Source organism: Strigops habroptila, chromosome 7 (assembly GCF_004027225.2).
Source record: "Strigops habroptila isolate Jane chromosome 7, bStrHab1.2.pri, whole genome shotgun sequence".
NCBI lineage: Eukaryota > Metazoa > Chordata > Aves > Psittaciformes > Psittacidae > Strigops > Strigops habroptila.
In genome coordinates, this window is record NC_044283.2 from 36,376,176 (window position 1) to 36,394,001 (window position 17,826).

Genomic DNA, 17,826 nt, shown 5'->3' on the forward strand with positions numbered 1-17,826 from the left:
GGGTTCTGATAACTGAAATGCAATGTAAGCCTTGCAGCCAGATTTGAATGTTCTTTTTTTAAATGAATACTGTATTTGTTAAAACCTCAACAAAACAGTTTTAGTCTTCCAAACACAGTAATGAATTCATGTTGAATCTGCTGAATAGTTTCAGATGTGAAGGCAACAAAATAAAAACCCCAAAATCCTCAAGGCTAGTCTTATCAAGCTGCCAAGGCAGGAAATGGCATTTATGATCCCAGTGAAGCTATAGTACACGCATGCCTTAGTACTTTTTCTATCCAAACTCATACACTTCTGGATACAGGCTTCACCTCTGGTTAAGGGAAAGTCTGTGGGAATTCCTTGTTAAAATATTATTAGCCCATGTTCTGAATAGTTACCAGGAACAGTTGCTTTATGACTAAATGAGGATACCTGATTTAAGAAAAGGTAGTACCGTATTGTGATCAATGATTATGTGTAACCACAAACAGAAAAAGTATTCATGGTTGCAAGCTAAACCAGATTAATTTATCTTTCTTTTTAAAACACAGTCTAATTAAACCAAGTAGTATGGAGTAGTCAAGGTTTATTGAAGAATATCAAAATCATCTGAGGTATTAAAAAGCAAAGCATGAAGCAGCCAAAGCCATCAGGTTATGTTAGATAGCCAGAAGGAAGAGCAGAAGACTAGGGAGTGTTTACAAGGATGCTAGTGACCTGTGCTTTGAGGAACCTGAGAAATGCAAGAATGTAAACTGCTTGACTTTCAGAAGCCAAAGTAATGACAAACCCTGTGAAATTTGGGGGAGAAAATCCAAATACAGAAACTCAGCCTGAAAAAGCAGTATTGAATTTGTATCTAAGAACACAATTTGAAGCTAAGCATGAAGGGAGTGTGAAATAATAGTTGTCTGAGCTGAATGAAATGCTAACACTAGTCATAATATAAAGAACATTTGATTTTACATTTTATTCAGTCTTCAAAATCATAAGTGTTAGTAGAGGGAATGAACAGTCATTTCCCTGGAATTAGGAAAAACATATGTGACTATCTGGCAGTAATACAAAATTAGTTTGAGATTTTAGATCCCTATACAGACTTCTAACAAGAGCTTTGAAAATTAATGAGCAGAGTTATATATCAGAACTTTCTTTCTTCCCCCATGCTACTTTTGGCCCAAGAAGAAATCAGCTGGGCTGCCATCACACTAGCATCTACCAGCATATTGCAGAAAACCAGTTTCATTAGTAAAACCTTTAAAAGTCTATTCAGAATGTCTTTAACATCACAGAAGCACATCACAAAGAAGTGTAAACATGGATGACAATTTGCTCTCACATGATTCTCTAGAGATGCCCATTTAAAAAATTAAAATAAATTTCAAATAGAGAAAGCAATTTGGTTTTGATTTCTTCCTCTCTGCTTTATTTTCATTTAATTCTGTGTTTTATATAATCTCTGTTTTTCCTTCCTCTACTCTTTCTTCTTGGGATTTCTGAAGTCAATATGAATCTGATAACTTCTGTGCTTAGGTTAACCTTTTGAACCTACAATGCTTGTATGGATTTGAAATCAAATCAGATTACTTTATCTACCTCTACTTATTAGTAGCCCAGATAAAAGTGTTCTTAGAAGTATCTGTTTATCAGCTGCTGATCGCAATAGTTCTGTACCTTTAGGGAGAATTTGGCAGAGTTTACTCTGAGCTTGACCTTGTATAAGCTTGCATAAAAAGTGGAAGACAAATTACTTAAGGATAATCTCACAATATAAGCAGAAGGCCAAGTCAACAGCAAATATAAATTGGCATACTTCCAATGACTTCAATGAAACTCTACCAATTTATATGAAGGATCTCACCCAGACCTGTAACATGGTTACACACCTGTCACCACGGTGTCATGTTGTGCAAGTCATGAACTACCTTTCTTTTCTCATGAGAGTACTTCCACTGAAGTAATTAATAGCCTCACAAAGATGGTTATCTATTTTTCACTTCTATGATGAATTCACAGAAAACTTTTGTGATACACAAGGATTTTATTTATTGTGTAAAATATAAATCTGTGCAGTCTGTGCATTTGCATCAGCAAATAACCAGGTAATGTTCAAATTACTTAGAATTGTGCAAATGCCACTTTGCATAAAACTGTGAAACAGCTTGCCTATACTTATTAGGAATTACAGAGTCACTTTAATACAAAAGAGTTTACACCAAAGAAGTGAAAGAGTCAGTGCTGCTATAATTTTACATTGGAAGTGAAATCCATAAGCAAGACTTTGTATCATATAACTGGAGAAAGAATAACAAAGCCCCCTAAAACAAACAAAATAAATAAATGGCATCTAAAAATTTGGCTAAATAGTCTCCTTATGGTCCCCACAGGAATACTGTCATTAGTGGAAAAAACCCCTAAAAATCTTTGAATGAAGCTCACTGTATAACACAGAATTGTCATGGGGTGAAGCGTATTTGAAAACACAGCCCAAACAAATGAGGTATTGACTACCTCTGCCCAGCTGACTGGGTTAATAATGACCTAAAAACCAAAAAAGAAATAGATTAATTTTGTTATACTACTGCTGTTCATGTCCAATATTTTATAACAAAAATAATAGGAGAATAGGTCTTATTAGACCAGAGAAAGTGGAGAACACATAAGTAGACCTCCAACAGTATGCAAAAGGTTGGGCCCAAAATGGACCCAAAACCCATTGGGCCTAGGCCACCAGATGGGACCTGATGTCTGGAGCAGGAAGACTGGCTGGAGAGAGGGTCCCATTTCCCAGACTTACAGTGGCTGTCTGAGCTGGTGTGGAGTGGCAGGGACCTTGTTCCCTGGTAAAGTGTGGGGTGTGGATGTCATGGATTAGAAATCACAGATTAGAAATCACAGAATAGCAGTTGCAATCACCCATAAGCCCATCCTGTTTAGTGAGTGGATTTGAGATAATATGTCCTTGAGTGGTACAGCAGCCCCAACTCAATTCCCTGGCAACGAGAACAAATGTAAAATATTGATGCTGTCACCGTATCAATTAGCTATACCTGCACCACATGCATTTTCAAACAAACAAACAAAAAAACCCCCTTACTTCTAATTTGTTGGTATGGAAGAATGCAAAGCAAGCAATTTGTGGTAATGATATTGTTAGTAAAGAGCCACAGTAGTCATTACTTCTGGCTGTCATGAGCTTTTGGGAGCCCTGCTTTTCAGGATGTGCAATAGATACAAGTTGAGTTCTGCTGTTCCCAGCTTTCTGATTCTTATTTTTCTGGTTTCTTGTTATTGTTGAATGATTTATTTCCAGTTGGGGCAAAAAAATCTCTTTCTTCCAAGGTTGTTGTCACAAATTTCTTACTGTCCATTTGCTTGTTTGGTTGGTGACATGTAGCAATATTTATTCTACATTCTGATACTTCTATTTGTCCCCTAACTTCTCCATAGTCCCTTTCAAATCTGAAGTGTACTTTTGCTCACTGTACATCATATGCCAGAGAGGGTGGATGACAATTTTGTAAGGTTGAGCATAGAGGCTGGCATTATGAGGGTATGTGGGCTGGTGGACAAACATAATGATCTTGGAATATGTTGCATATCAATAGCTGTCATATAAGATTTTTTTTCCCACTCTTTAGGCAAAGATTGTCTGACATCAGTATCTTTCAGTATCCATGAAATTTCCATAAAAAAAAGCAAAACTGAATCAGAGATATTTAAAATCAGAGGCATTTAAAATCATGTACAGATAACAACATATTGTAAATATGGCTGGCTAATGTTGAGCATAAATATTCAGAGGGGAAAAAAAAGAAAGGAGTAAAGGCTCTGTTTATGCCTTTCGAGTGATGAACCAAACCTAGAGACTTAAAAAACAACTATTTAGTTGTTTTGGCTCTTGGATTTTATTTTCTATCTCACTAAGACACTTCATGACTAGTGATACAACATAAGTTTGAAGAATTAACAAAAAAGCTCTATTTAAATCTTAGAAAGAGTGAGAAGAGAGAATGTATATCACTCAGAAAAGGGGCAATTTGAGGAATCATGTCCAAGAAAGCAGAGGAAAAATTGAGATTTCTCTGTCCGATGACAGCTATGCAGTTATATTCTGATATACATGGTATGAAGTATCCATGATGAGGATAGAGATAGGATGTGTGACAAATCTTCCAGACAGAAAGGGAAAACCCTGGTCATATCACAATTATCTGCTTTTAGATGACACTCAAATAGATATAAGCAATATGGGGGGGGGGGGGGGGGGGAGGGAGGGGAGAGGGAAAAGAATAAAAAATATTTAATCTTCTCAATTGTAGCATTCAATAAATCTTACCAAAAATGAAAAGCCACTTTTAGGATCAGAACTTTCTGTCAGTTTTAATTAGATTACAAGTCCCCTGGAAACTCCATACTTTTCCAAGACCTGCATTTTTAGGCCTAGATCTTGCAAGCATATGGATGTTCACCTTCACATCACTATTACTGTGCTATTCAGTTAATATCATGAATGATTCTAAATGCAAATTATGCAGTGAGCACATTTGCACAGCTGCAAATCATTTTATATAACTTCCATTTATGGTTTGCCTCAAGCAGAGTCAAGGGTAGCACCGAGAATATTAAAACCTGTATATGAGGTTCCTGTGTGAGGTAGGTTTTTTTTCAGGGGAAGTAAATAGCTTAGGGTTCCTGGAGAATCTCTGAGCTTGCTAGGTGCTAGGATGTTTAGGTTAATGACAACACTGAATATCTGAATATGAAAATCTTGGGTATTTCCTGAATCTCTTGTTTGACAAAGGGGAATCTTTGCTTATGAAATAGTTGGTGGTAGAAGAGATCCAGAGGCTTCCGGATCAGTGACAGCTAAAAGAGGGCTGGAGTCTGTCTGGGAGCACTTGAGTTTTCAATGTGCCTATGAGAGAGGGAGAAAAAGTTCAGAGATACTTTCCAGGTGGTTGCAGGGTGTGCTGAGGAGCTCATCTCCCACAGTGTCTGGAAGGTACCTGGGCTGTTTTAAGTTGATGTGAGTCAAGCTGAAGAAAGAGGACAATGAAAGGTAACTTTGGACCAAGACTGAACACAACGTCCATGGTCCCTTGATCATTTCTGCTGCAGTGGCTGCTGATCTCATTCAAGCCATATTCTCTGGCTTCCCATTGAGGGTCTCACCCTACTGGCCAAGAAAACTTAGTGGGGTTTTCTGAATGTGGTTTTAATAGAGCCTCAATAGAAGAAAGCTCTAAAAAGATGAAACTGACAGAAAATTCCTTCTTCTTCCCCTGTTTTGTCTGGATACGTATTGGAATACATGTATACAGAAGGTAGATATCAGATAGAGTTTGGTAGTTAGCCTTATGAAGTATTAATATGTTTAGCTAAACACACACATGATTCTGTTTCCGAAGTGATGCTTAGGTTCTGCTTGAGCTGGAACTCTTTATATCGAATATAAATATCAATATATATTTTCAATATATATAGAGAGAATATAAATATCCATATATATGTCCAATATCAATATATATGTCCAATATCAATATATATGTCCAATATCAATATTGAATATAAATATCAATATAGCTGGAATATCTTTATATTGATTAATGCAGAAGGACCTTCAGCCCAGTTTTACTACCAGACACTAATATAATACAAACACTAAATATTACTGCTAATACTCCATTCTGTGGCACAAAAGTCATATAATTACATAAATTCCTATTCAAGTACGCAGATGTGAAAAGTATGTTTGTCAAGTGATCCGACCATTGAACACTTAAGAATGTGAAAGATGTTAAGATATTAAATTTGAAATGCTACAATGTTATAAATAATTTAAATTCAGAACAATCACATTTGATCTGGAGCAGAATATATGTTGCAATTCTTAAGTGAAACCATTTACAATTAGAATAGGTTGAAAAAAGAGATGACTTGCTATGTTAAAATATAAGGAAGAAAAGGATTTGATTGCAACAGGTTTACATAGTTTTGACAACAAATCCACTAAGATTTATTTCCTGTAGCACAGTCCGTATTGCAACAGAGTCACACGAGAGCAGTGTGACAATAAAGCTGGAAGGTGGAAGACATGGGACTATACACGGGTGTGGGAAGAAGGTGGGCATAAGAGACACAAAAGCTAGAATGATTGAGAATGGCTTCCAATTTTTCATGTTTGGCTTCCGACATCAAGCTTCCCTGCTGACACACATCATACGAGACTTGTAATACAAAGTACATGGTAAAAACAGACAAGGAGAGAAACAGAGATGTGAAGGTTTTTGTACTGAAGGGACTGCAGGAGTGAAAGTCTGGAGAGAAAGTACTGTTTCACATGACTTGCATAACCTGGAAAGAAATACTTTCTTTGGTGTTAAGACTATGAAGCCAAATAACATGGGATTAACTGTAGCTCTTCTTGGACCAAAAATAATTTCCTTTGGGGAAAAAAAAAAACACCACCAAAAAAAAAAAACCCCAAAAAAACCCCCAACCCCCACCCCAAAAAAACCCCAACAACAAAACCCATATAAAATTATTCTATTTAAAATTTCAGAAAATTGTTTTTGCATGTATTTATCATAGAGAACTGCATCCTTGATTGTGGGAGTTCATATGCCACTATAATGTAAGGTAATAGAAAATCATCATGAACTTACAGTTTTACTGCATTCTTTCTATCAATTAGAAGTGAGTGAAAATTCATGAAGTCAGGATGGTGGAAGTTTGCAAACAGAATCAGTGGTTATACAGTTCCGGGTGTTTTAAGTGCTACTCATGCCTGAAAGAAAAAAAAAACCAACCCTGCCATTTGGAGATAGATGTTTTTAGGTTTCACTGATCCTTTACTACTCCTTGCAAACCTGCAGCTGAGTGAAAATCAGGAATACAACATGTTTTGTGATTATGATGATGCCAATTATCTTTTCCTTTTTTATTTGCAGAGTTGGTTGCGGAAAAGGGTTACTTTTTTTTTTTTTCTTTCTGTTGTTATGAAGAAATTTCCTTCTGGATATATAAGGTTGTCATATTTGTTAATGTCTCCTGAATCATATTACTACAAACAGATTTTTCTGAACAGAGTATACATTTAATAGCATTTAAGTTGCACATACTTTTTAAAGAAACTCAGAATTTTGATATCATTTGTCTCCAAGATGATAGGGAACACATTTTCTTCACTAAGAGCTTCAGCTGATTGTGGTAAAGACAAACTAGGTTTTGGTACTTTACTACTAGTGAATTTCCATTTAAATAATAAATATATTGACAATTATAATAACTAAACTATTCAGAGCCAGAAATGTATGGAAACAAGCTGTGAGAAAGAAACAATGGACTATTGCTACAGACATATTTTTATTGGTTAGCCAATAAGATTACGTAAATTGAGGTTAGGTAGTGGTCTGCAAAGGTCCAAAATAAAGCTGGTATGTTAGTTTAGGTCCTACTGAAAATTAGAGCACAAGCCACAAAATAAAGAACCTACCTTTGTCTAAGTGTAGGAGGGAACACTTAAAATCATTTTTTCAGGACCCTGGATCAGCAGCCACTGCATGGGGAAAGAACATGGAGCGACAGGGGCCAGGGAATCAGCAGGCTGCCCTGGGGCCAGTATCCTGCTTTCCCCAAGCTGTCCCTGTCAGTGCCAAGCTGAGCCTTAGGAGGAAGGATGGAGATGGAAAATGAGTTGCTTTGGGGTACTGGACTAAGGGGAAAAAAATAGTGATCTTTAGATTGAGGAAATGCCTCCTGGCTTTTGTGCCTGTAGTGTGCAAAGGAACAAAACTCTTCACTTTTTGATTTATTAAAACTTCATCAAAGATATACTTCACTAACAAAATCAATTTTCCCAGCTAAGAAAGACAATCCATTAGATAAAAAATACTCAGTTTCTTCAGACAGGAAGCAATGAAACTGGTGTTAGCAGTGAGATCCATTTTTCCAACAAAGCAGATTGTGTGTTTGTATTGCTGTTGAATCAATATGCAATAAATAATGGAGATGCTCGTAGATATAAAAATAGCCAAAAGGAATTGATATAAGACCAAAAGGAATTAAAACAAGACTTAAAACTGAGCCAGGAGGCTCCACAAAATGAATTAAAGCAACATCTGGAAACTTCCCAAAAAGAATTGACGATGAGCTATTGTTAGAAATGATATCTTTGTCTGAGTAGCAACTACAAAAGCTCTGTCTAGTCTGATAAAGTGGAGGGGAGGCATGAACTGGCTGCCCTAGATCAACAGGTTTTGCAGGAGAAGAGGAGATGAGAAAAACTTTGTCTAACTTGAAATTTGCTAACTCAGGGATTTAGGCAGTTAAACAATAGCCTTGAGAAGAAAATTAAAGGGACTGTAGAAGTCAACTCTCTGGGTGAGAGACTGGGCCAGACTGGGCCATATGAGATGTTGACTGAGGCAGGATGTTTGCTGAAGTTTTCCATCTTGTTTTTACCTAAAAGTGCCTGAAGGGGAGAGGTTGTATAGGCTCTGCTCAGATAATAGAACCATCCACCCCTATATCATTGAGAAAAAACTCCCTGGGAAGCTTATTTTGCACAGTTCAACATCCTAGTCCAAATGAATGGCTGGGGAGATGAACAGATGAACAACATATGGTCAGAAGCATGGAGCAGTTGAGAGAGGTGCTCTTTGCTCTGAGGCCGCAGGCACATTTCTGTGTTAGTGGCTGACTGTCTTGTGTACTTCCCCTCATAAATTCCTTCTAAACAGAGTTCTTAAGCACATTTGAATAATTTTGGCTAGTAGGAGAAACTACTAGCATTAGGAGTAAGTTACTTTAGGAGTAACTAAAAACCTAAAAATACTGGGCATTTGAATATTTCTCTTGCAGTGAATTGCAGCCAAGCAGCTATGTGGTGGTCAGAAGTTATGGTCCCGACCCAAAGCCTGGTAAAACACCTCTTCTGCCTGCTGCAATGCCCACTTTTCTTCCTCTTTACCAATTATGACAGCAGAACACGTGTAGACCCTCACTCCATATTGCTGAACATGGTTAACAGCTCTTCAAGCTACAACTGTCTCTCTGCACAGCTGCTGCGCAAATGCTTAATGCTGAGAGCTAACGTAAAGGCTCTGCTCTTTCTTCAGCAGTATGCTGTAGTTTAAAGGGTCAATCCCAAAGGGAGTAAGAAATTTCTTCTATGAAAAATTGTGTTTCTTTAACCAGTGCTCAGAATGCTTCCAACATCTTTAGCTGACCCCAGGATGATGAATGAGGTCATCTTGCTGAAGTCTATGTTACTTTACATTATGTTACTGCAGTTCAATAAACACACTTAAAGGAAAATCTCGTTTTCATAATAGAAAAAAATGAAATGCCTTTCTCATATGGCTTACACCATTCCAGGTCACCCTGTTCTCTCTGCCATTTATTGAACTGCATTAACATCACCTTCAGAAAGAAGTGGGTCACACTTCCTTTTATGTGAAGATACAAAGTGGTAAATTGAAAAGAGTGGGTGAAGCAAAAATTGCAATTAGTTAAAGTGCTGCTCTTAGAGCATTCCAGTAGAATTGAGAATTAAAAGGAAGAAACAAGGGAGAGGAGGAGAGAACAGTTCTAATTTAAATGATGAGTTTTTATTTAAATTTCAGTGCCTAAGAAAAAGACAAAGAAAATAGGCTATGGCTAGTGTGAAACTGTCTTATCCAATACACCTTTTTTATCTAAAAACAGTCATAGGTAAGTAGTCTACATGATGGAAATGCATGCTGAAATTTGTTCTTCCAGAAATATTTAATATCTCTCCCTAAATAGAAACAATTAATGAAACCATGATTGTTTTCATCAAGGAATTTGTCTGTAATAAAAAATAGAAGGATTATGCCCTGTGTATGCTGCCTTTCCTATTAAGTAACAGTAGTACGAAAAAAGATAACTAATGAGATCCTTACATCATTCCTTTATGAATATGCTTATTTTGAGCTGTCCCCCCTCCTCAGAAATCCCATGGTTTTTAAAGTCCTCATTCTTTTTCCTGCTTTTATATATATACATTTTTTCCCCCTAATTGTTCACTGCAGCACCTCTACTCTTCTTAAATTTATAACATTCCTCTATTTGTCTACTCATACCTGGAACAATGTGTGTGATTTTTTTTCATTCAAAGAAAGCATGCATAACAATGATTGATTCACGTGACAAAAGCAGTATACAAATAAAGACTGCAGGCTATGGGTCTAGGCAAGACAGCACAGTTCAATCTACAAGAAGCAGATAAATAAGTATCTATCTTTACATGCAATTGCATTATCATAGCAGATTGATATCACCAGGATGTCTCTAGAACTTCCTCTTTTTTTCTTCCCTCCTTGTGATTGCTTTTACGACAGCCAGCATTTCAGCAACTGTGAGGCATGGATTGGTCAAACTGTTTACATCACAAAGTCCCCCCAAAAGCTGGACTTACAAAAATGACAAAATTAACCCCTTTTAGGAGCAAAGAAAATATATATATAGGCATTTTAGTCCCCCCTTTTTTTTTTAAGGTTGCACAGAGGGCTGCTCAACTTCTGAACTGACTGCCAAGAAGTACGGTCTGGGAGTTGATTCAATCACGTTTCCACATGAGGCTGATAATCAAGTATTTGCATATACTATTGAAAAGTAAGAAAGAAAAATAAAAGGGGCATTTAAAGAGGGAGAGAACACAATGTATAGTCAGAAGAATAGAAAATACTTGTTTTTACTTAAAGTTTTGTATCAGTTCATTTAAATATTCAGCTGCAGTATTGTGGCATGCATACATTATCAAGAGGGGTTCCATACAGGCAGCCTACTTTTCCATGCTGAATGAGATATGGAAATGAAACGTGTCAAATATATTAAGACATGAACTGGGTTTAATAGTACGAAAAATGTAAAGCTGCACTCATCTTTTCTTTGTACTAACCCTGCTTTAGCTGAAAGAAGAAACATTTTACCCCTGAACTGGATCACACGTCTTAAAATAATGTGATGGGGTGGAATGGGGAAAAGGAGAAATGAGACATACTTTACTATTTGCTATTTATTTGCATCATTGTAACATGTTTCCAACTTTGAAAGAGTTGGGAGTCCAGGAGTCCTGGAGTCCAGGAGTAAATAACTTGTTATCAAATTAAGAGTGCAGCTAGTAGGGCTCCAAAGTCAGGGTCTGGCAGAGGGAAAGCATGCTCATTCCCTTGATAAATTCATTTGTTGTCCAGAACAACCTTGATGGCTAACCACTATCTGTTTTCTCCCTCTGCGTGGTAATGAAGAAACTTGCCTACTGGGGTTGCATGGCAGTTTCTTGGTTTAGCAGGGATTAGTCAGAACCACACTTTATTTAACTTCGATTGCTGCATCTCTCAGGCCTTGTACCTTCAAACTCCACAGTACAGCTCCTATTCAAAATTCCATAGTTTCCCTCAGTGCACATCCACACAGCCTTTTTCCCATACATGGCGCACACAGGTGGGTAATACGTTTGTAGCTGATGCTGCAAAGCAGCTGAAGATTATGCACTGTATTGTTGACACGTAAAATGATTAAAAATGTGGAGTTATATAAAAAAAAATTCTTCCCTTCAACATTAGACACCCAGGATTTAAGAGCACCGTTTCTACATGAACTACAAATGCCGGTTTGACTAAAAAATAGATTCTTTATTTACTAACATTATTAAGCAAGCTGCCCTGAAAAGAAACATTAACACTAATTTCGTGTCCTCTGAATTTTCTCTACTATGCGCAAAGATACCTACTAAGAACATGATGATAACTTTATCTCACAGACAGAAATCGTTAAGCAATTTTTCTTTTGCCAAATATCAAAGAGGATCATGACAGCCTCTTAGAGCTCACAAATCTCAAAAATTAAATTTGATGAATAAAGGAAATTTAAAAATTACTATTTTTAAAACGCAGTATGCCAGAGTTTGATAGCAAGGGAAATAGTGTAAGTAGTCAAAATGAAGAATTTATTATTTTATTTCTACTAGAAGTAAGAAAAGCTTACAGTGAATTTTGTAAACACACTTTTTACAGGGTTTGCTGGTTCTTGAATGTTAGTGTCTTTACTTTGAAATGTTTCTTCCTGATTTCATTAAGCATTAATGAAAGAATTAATTCATTAATAATGCTTAATGAAGCAATCAGCAAGGCTAGTCTTTTCACAGCTTCAAATCTGTCAGGTGTTATGTGTGCTTGGGTGAGAGAGTACTTAGCTCTTGAAGGTAATATATTAGGCATAGTTTTGTAGGAATCTCTAAGTTCTAGCTGTGCTGTACAGTAATGGATTACTTAACACTCTTGAAAATAAAGATGTCTACATTTCTTCATAACCTTCTTGTAATCTTTGGTTTAGGACAAAGGCAGTAAAACAAAGTTAAGTTATATTAAAAACTGGTAAAGTATTTTTGCTGTAGAGATGAGAAAATATAGTATACACTTATTTAGGGGATATTGCATGAGATATGAAATTATCAGTGCAAAATTTCATCATATGAGACCTTTTTCTTGCCTCCTCTAATACCTCAGATAGTTTTTTTTCCCCTAGAACAGAAAGATTCACATACACCCACTCTACCTTCCTTTAGTTTGTAGTAAGCTTGTGAAAGATACATCTTTACACAGGATTACACTGATCGAATAACAGATTTTCTAAATATTACTTGCACCAGTTGTTATCCTAGAGTGAACCTTCAGAGTGCAGGAGGATAGGCAATATAAGTGGCTTTATGAGGAGTCTATTTTCCTGTACTTAAACTAGAAAAATGATTTTGGGTTGTTTAAAGCATACAGGTAAGTTTTTTCCTCAGTCAATGTCTCTGCTGGACAGTAATGCACAGATTGTATAACTTCAGCAGTTCATCTATGGGCCTGAGAACACTATACGATTCCAAGACAGACTTCTGAAAAGAGACTGCTAGATATAGCAAAACATATAAACATTTCCAAGGAATGGGGACCAGAAAGTGCAAATGGCATTGCTTTGTTATGTACATGAAGATTTTTGAAGGAAAAAAGCTGGGATACAGATGTGTGATTTAAGAATTTTTTTTACCTATATAAATGTTAGTAATATATGTTGAATGAACCCCTGCATTTCAAATAAAATACAATATGCTTTTCCTATCTTTATGGGCAGTAATTGTTGTTCAAACTGTGTCAGCAACCAAATGTGACCATACGTCTACCTGAACGATGTCTCCTAACCCTTGCTTCTACCAACAGATTATCAAGTAGCTTCTTTGACCGCCTTACTTTCTAGACAAAGCCTTATACTATGAAGGTTAATATAGCCTTCAACGTTTTCAGGAACACAAAGAAATCCTGAAGAAGTCCAATGGAGAGTGTAATTGAACAAACAGAAACTGCCTTTCTCAATCTCGATCTTCAGGTTCAGAGTTGATGGATTCTGTTCCTGTTCCAGCTGACACCTTCCTGATGAAGGTGCTTTCTTTTGAAACAGTTGCTTGCCTCTCTTTATCTATGTCGTCAAGATAGTTTTCAGTTTCACATTCATTGCTATCTGTGCCTAACTTGGCCAGGGACTTACTGAGAATTTGTTGTCTGTGTCACCTCAGTAGATTCTTGTGTTTGGCTCTTTGTCTATTGTTTCTTTTAATTACTGCTACTCCTGAAGCAGGCTGTTTATCCTCTATAAAACAGTTAGTTAAACTACTTTTTCTCACTGAATTGTTCACAAAACTGCTTGAGGAAAATTGAGGCAAGGTTGATTTTTTTCTAAAAAGTCAATTAAAAACTGTTCAGGAAAATGGAAGACATCTGGGTCCCATTTGAGTTTGATAATGAGATTTATATGGTAATGAATGTATGTGAGGTGGGGACACTAGGGTCATGTGGTAATAAATACCTGCAAGCTCTCATTACAGGTATAAACAAACGTGTATGCTACAGAAATCTGAAATAACTCCAGCGCATAACCACTGCTACTGTGTACTTAAATGCTGATGATATTAGTTCATTTATACCAGTACGATCATTTTAATCACCATTTTTCATTCCATTTAAGTCAATTGTGTTACTTTTTTTCCTAGAAAAACTTCCAAAATATATCTTTAGTATATAATGCTTTGCCAAACTTGATCTTATTTTGGCATTGCCAATTTTCACCTTGTTTTGTAACTCAAAGATAAGTTTCTAACTGATAGGTCTCTGATAGCTTTGAAAGTTATCGTAATCTAACTACACTTAAAGCAGATTTTGCTTTATGAACACTTACAAATGCCATTAATGGGCAGTTCCTTTCAAATACTGTGCTAAGAGCGCATGTAGGAAGGTGGGAAAAAAAAACGGAACATGGAAGAAATAGTTTATTAATTTTCACGATAAAAGTACAATTGTAAACTTGGGATAATGTTACAATGGATAAAGAAGGTATGGTAATGTGTTTGGTGAGAAAGTTTATCTTCAGGTTGTGCAATGCTTGTATGACTGTCACAATAGAGTCCATTTCAAGATATAACTTGTTTAAGTCAGGCTACAGAAGATCTTGTAAGAGTACTGAAATTAGCTTGTGTTGTCAGCAATCTTTTCTCATATACAGAATATATGTACAATCCCTGGTTTTAGGGCACACATTTTTAAAATGTATATTTCCATAGATATTTCATCAAAACCGATGCCCCAGGCTGATCTAATTGAAGCATCTTGGTTTTTCTAAGGGATTTAATGACACCCATGTGTTCCTTTGCTTCCAAGGGTACTATGAACACATACAAATACTTCTTAATAAGCTTACTCTTATAATAAGATTCAGCAGTGTAGTTATGTCATTGACATCTCATTTCTTTAAGCTTATTTTTAAAATATTATTAAATTATATGCAAAGATGATTCTTATTTCTATTTTATTTATATGTGGCTTGATCTTAAAATATTGGCTTTTGTTTCTTGTAAACTGATCTTTTCTCAACTGAAATCAGACTTCTGTTTTTCTAGACAGACGCTCATAACATTTACAGTTTTACTACTTTGCTTTTTCATCAAGTACTTCAATTAATGAAGCCCACTTCTTTTCTAGAGATTTTAACAAAATTCTTGCCAAGTCTCTCACTACTTTGTTTCAACATGTTCAAGTACAGTCTGAAGGGATTTAAAGTTTCTCTGACCATTACTTCTTCAGCTCGAAGTGAAGGCAATAATTTTGCCCCTGAGGACTGTTTTAAGGGTTTCCTACAACCATTACCAGGGAGATCTCTTCATTCTTATTAATTTGCAAGAATTATTTTCATTCCTATTTTTATGACATATTTGAAAGGTGAATATTTTAAAAGAAATATGCTAAGCTGCCATGAGCAGCTTGTCCTTTTTGTAATAGCTGTGTGATGGGGAAGTGATATGACAGAAATACCCTTATGCTTTGGAACAGATCAGGCAAGATATTACAACAGATATCTAAAGTGTTTTGGAGATGCAGATGTTCGACCTGGGGAGAGAGTGGACAGTGTTCAGATTCCTCAGCTGCAGGAGAGTCAGGAACTTTTTATATAGGGGGGGAAGCATCCTTCTGCTATCTATATCCAACCATGTGCACAATGTTTCCTCTTCCAAATCTTTCTGGAATACATGACTGTACCATATGTATTAAATGGGCCCTGAATGCCAAATATGAATGTGGATTTAGAAACTCAGGAGTGTAAATAGTAAGAATTATCTGAGAATTCAAGAATTGCCTATTTACATTCAAAAGAATAATATCTTTTACTAGAGATACAAATCTAGGTTAGTTTCAACATCTAAGACACCTAATAGAAAAATAGGCAGCAGATTTTTACCTACCACTGTAATATGTATTTAGTGATTTGAACAGCTATAGCAAGGATTTTTAACAAGAGGGGTGAAGAGAGAAGAAAGGGTGAAATTATATTTCCCTTCTTCAATATAAATAAAAGGAAAATCCTGATAGAATTTATAAACATTTCTCAAATAATGCTTCAGGAAATGAAATCTAAGCTTCTTTGTATGGGCTTCCCCCTAGTCAGTATGAGAATAATGGGTTGAAAATGGAAAAAAAGGAAAACTATTCAGAATTCAGCATATATTCCAGTATATATTCAGCATTTTCTCTTCTTTAGACTCTGGCAATTTCTTCAAGGAAAGAGAAAATGTGTAATTTGAAAAAAAATGTAGTTAAGAATAACAGAAGAGTTAGAGGAGAAGCAAGTGAAATCAAGGAGATGAAGGAGAGTCTATTCCCCTTGCGCTCTGTAAGACTGTATGTCATTAAGGAGCCAATGCCTCCTACAGGATTTTGTGTTCAGGCACTTAAGACTTTGTCAAGCTAACCAGTCAGACCGAAATTTCTCTTTTTGAGTACTGCTGCAAAGTGAATTTGTTTGGATTTTGTCAGCCAACATGGTTTAGCTCTTTCTAAGAATGATACCAGTGAAAAAATCTAAACCAAAATAATTTAGTAACCTTTTCTTTGATTATCTTTAAATAAACTCATGCTTTGGACTTGAAAATTGGCAAATTAGTACAGTTATGTACATTTTCTGTCACACTGAAATCGGTCTTGTTCACGAGCTGTAAGATTAAACAGAAAAGCATAGTCTGCAGAAATTTGATAGAGGGATCTTTCACAGTACGCTGAGGATTTTCTTTTTTTTCATGCTAAGCTTGCCTCACTCTGGTGCTAGAAAGGGCACAAAGCTCAGTGCTGAACACCACTGGGTATTCCCTGACTTCACAGCAATAGTGGCATGAGATGGCCAGGAGCATGAGGGATACACCCACTGGCATAACTGGAAATGGTCGTGGGTGAGAGAGAAAAGCTGGAGGAACAGCGAAAATGGCAGGAACAAAGCAATTAGGCACAAGGGAAGAGCTGTGCTGAGTCTACAGAAACTGAAAGGAAGAGCCTGTGAACATGGAGACTGAGGAAAATGTGGAACAGGGACAGGCTATTTTGGAGAAAGGAGCTTAGTCTTACGGTACTGCACATGGGATGAACATCTTGGCTGGGGGCCTTGGAATACATAAGTAGAAAGAGTTGGCATAGTACAAAGAAGCAGAAGTCAACAAAGGTGGTTAGAAAGAGACAGAGTTATTGATATTGTAATTGGGAAGGATAGAGAAAAGTTGATTTTTATTAGAGCCTAGTTTCCTTACAAGACCAGAAGAAAACTGTTTCTAAATCCCACCTTTGTTTTTCAGTCAGAACTATTATGAAAACCAGTGGCAAAATATTGTTTCTTTCTACACAGGATGCTAGTGAAGATCACAGGAGAAGACAACCAATTATTTCTGTCAGTTCTAAGGACAGGCTGAAATGAGTTAACCCACGTTTCATGACTGAACATGGTCAGTAGTATTTGGAGAGAGTTTAAGATGAATGGAAAATTACAGATTTTGCTGCCATTGCAGTGAAATGGCATGACATCTTACTTTCTAGGAATCTATGGGTTAAGAAAAACCTAAGCTAAAGTTTGAATCTGGGCTCATTGTTTTTACTAATGTCTGACAGTTGCTGCTATGATAAAAGTGAAAGTTAACATCATGCAACAAAGTGATTTTTTTTTTTAATTTTTTTATTTTCTGAGAATCTTATGGCCACACTTAAATATGAAGACTACATAGTACAACAGTTGCAATTTGAATGAAAAATCAGGTTCTAACCACTGGGCATCTAGATATGTTTTTCTGGCTACCAAAAGCCCCTACAACTCATTTCTGCATGTGTAAAATGGACATAATAATGCTTTTCTTATTTTGGGGGAGCATTGTAAACATAAATTCAGTAACTGAATAATACTTGTGAAGACTCCTAGTAATACTTTTCTGATTGGAACAGAAAAGATCCCACAGAAATTGATCAA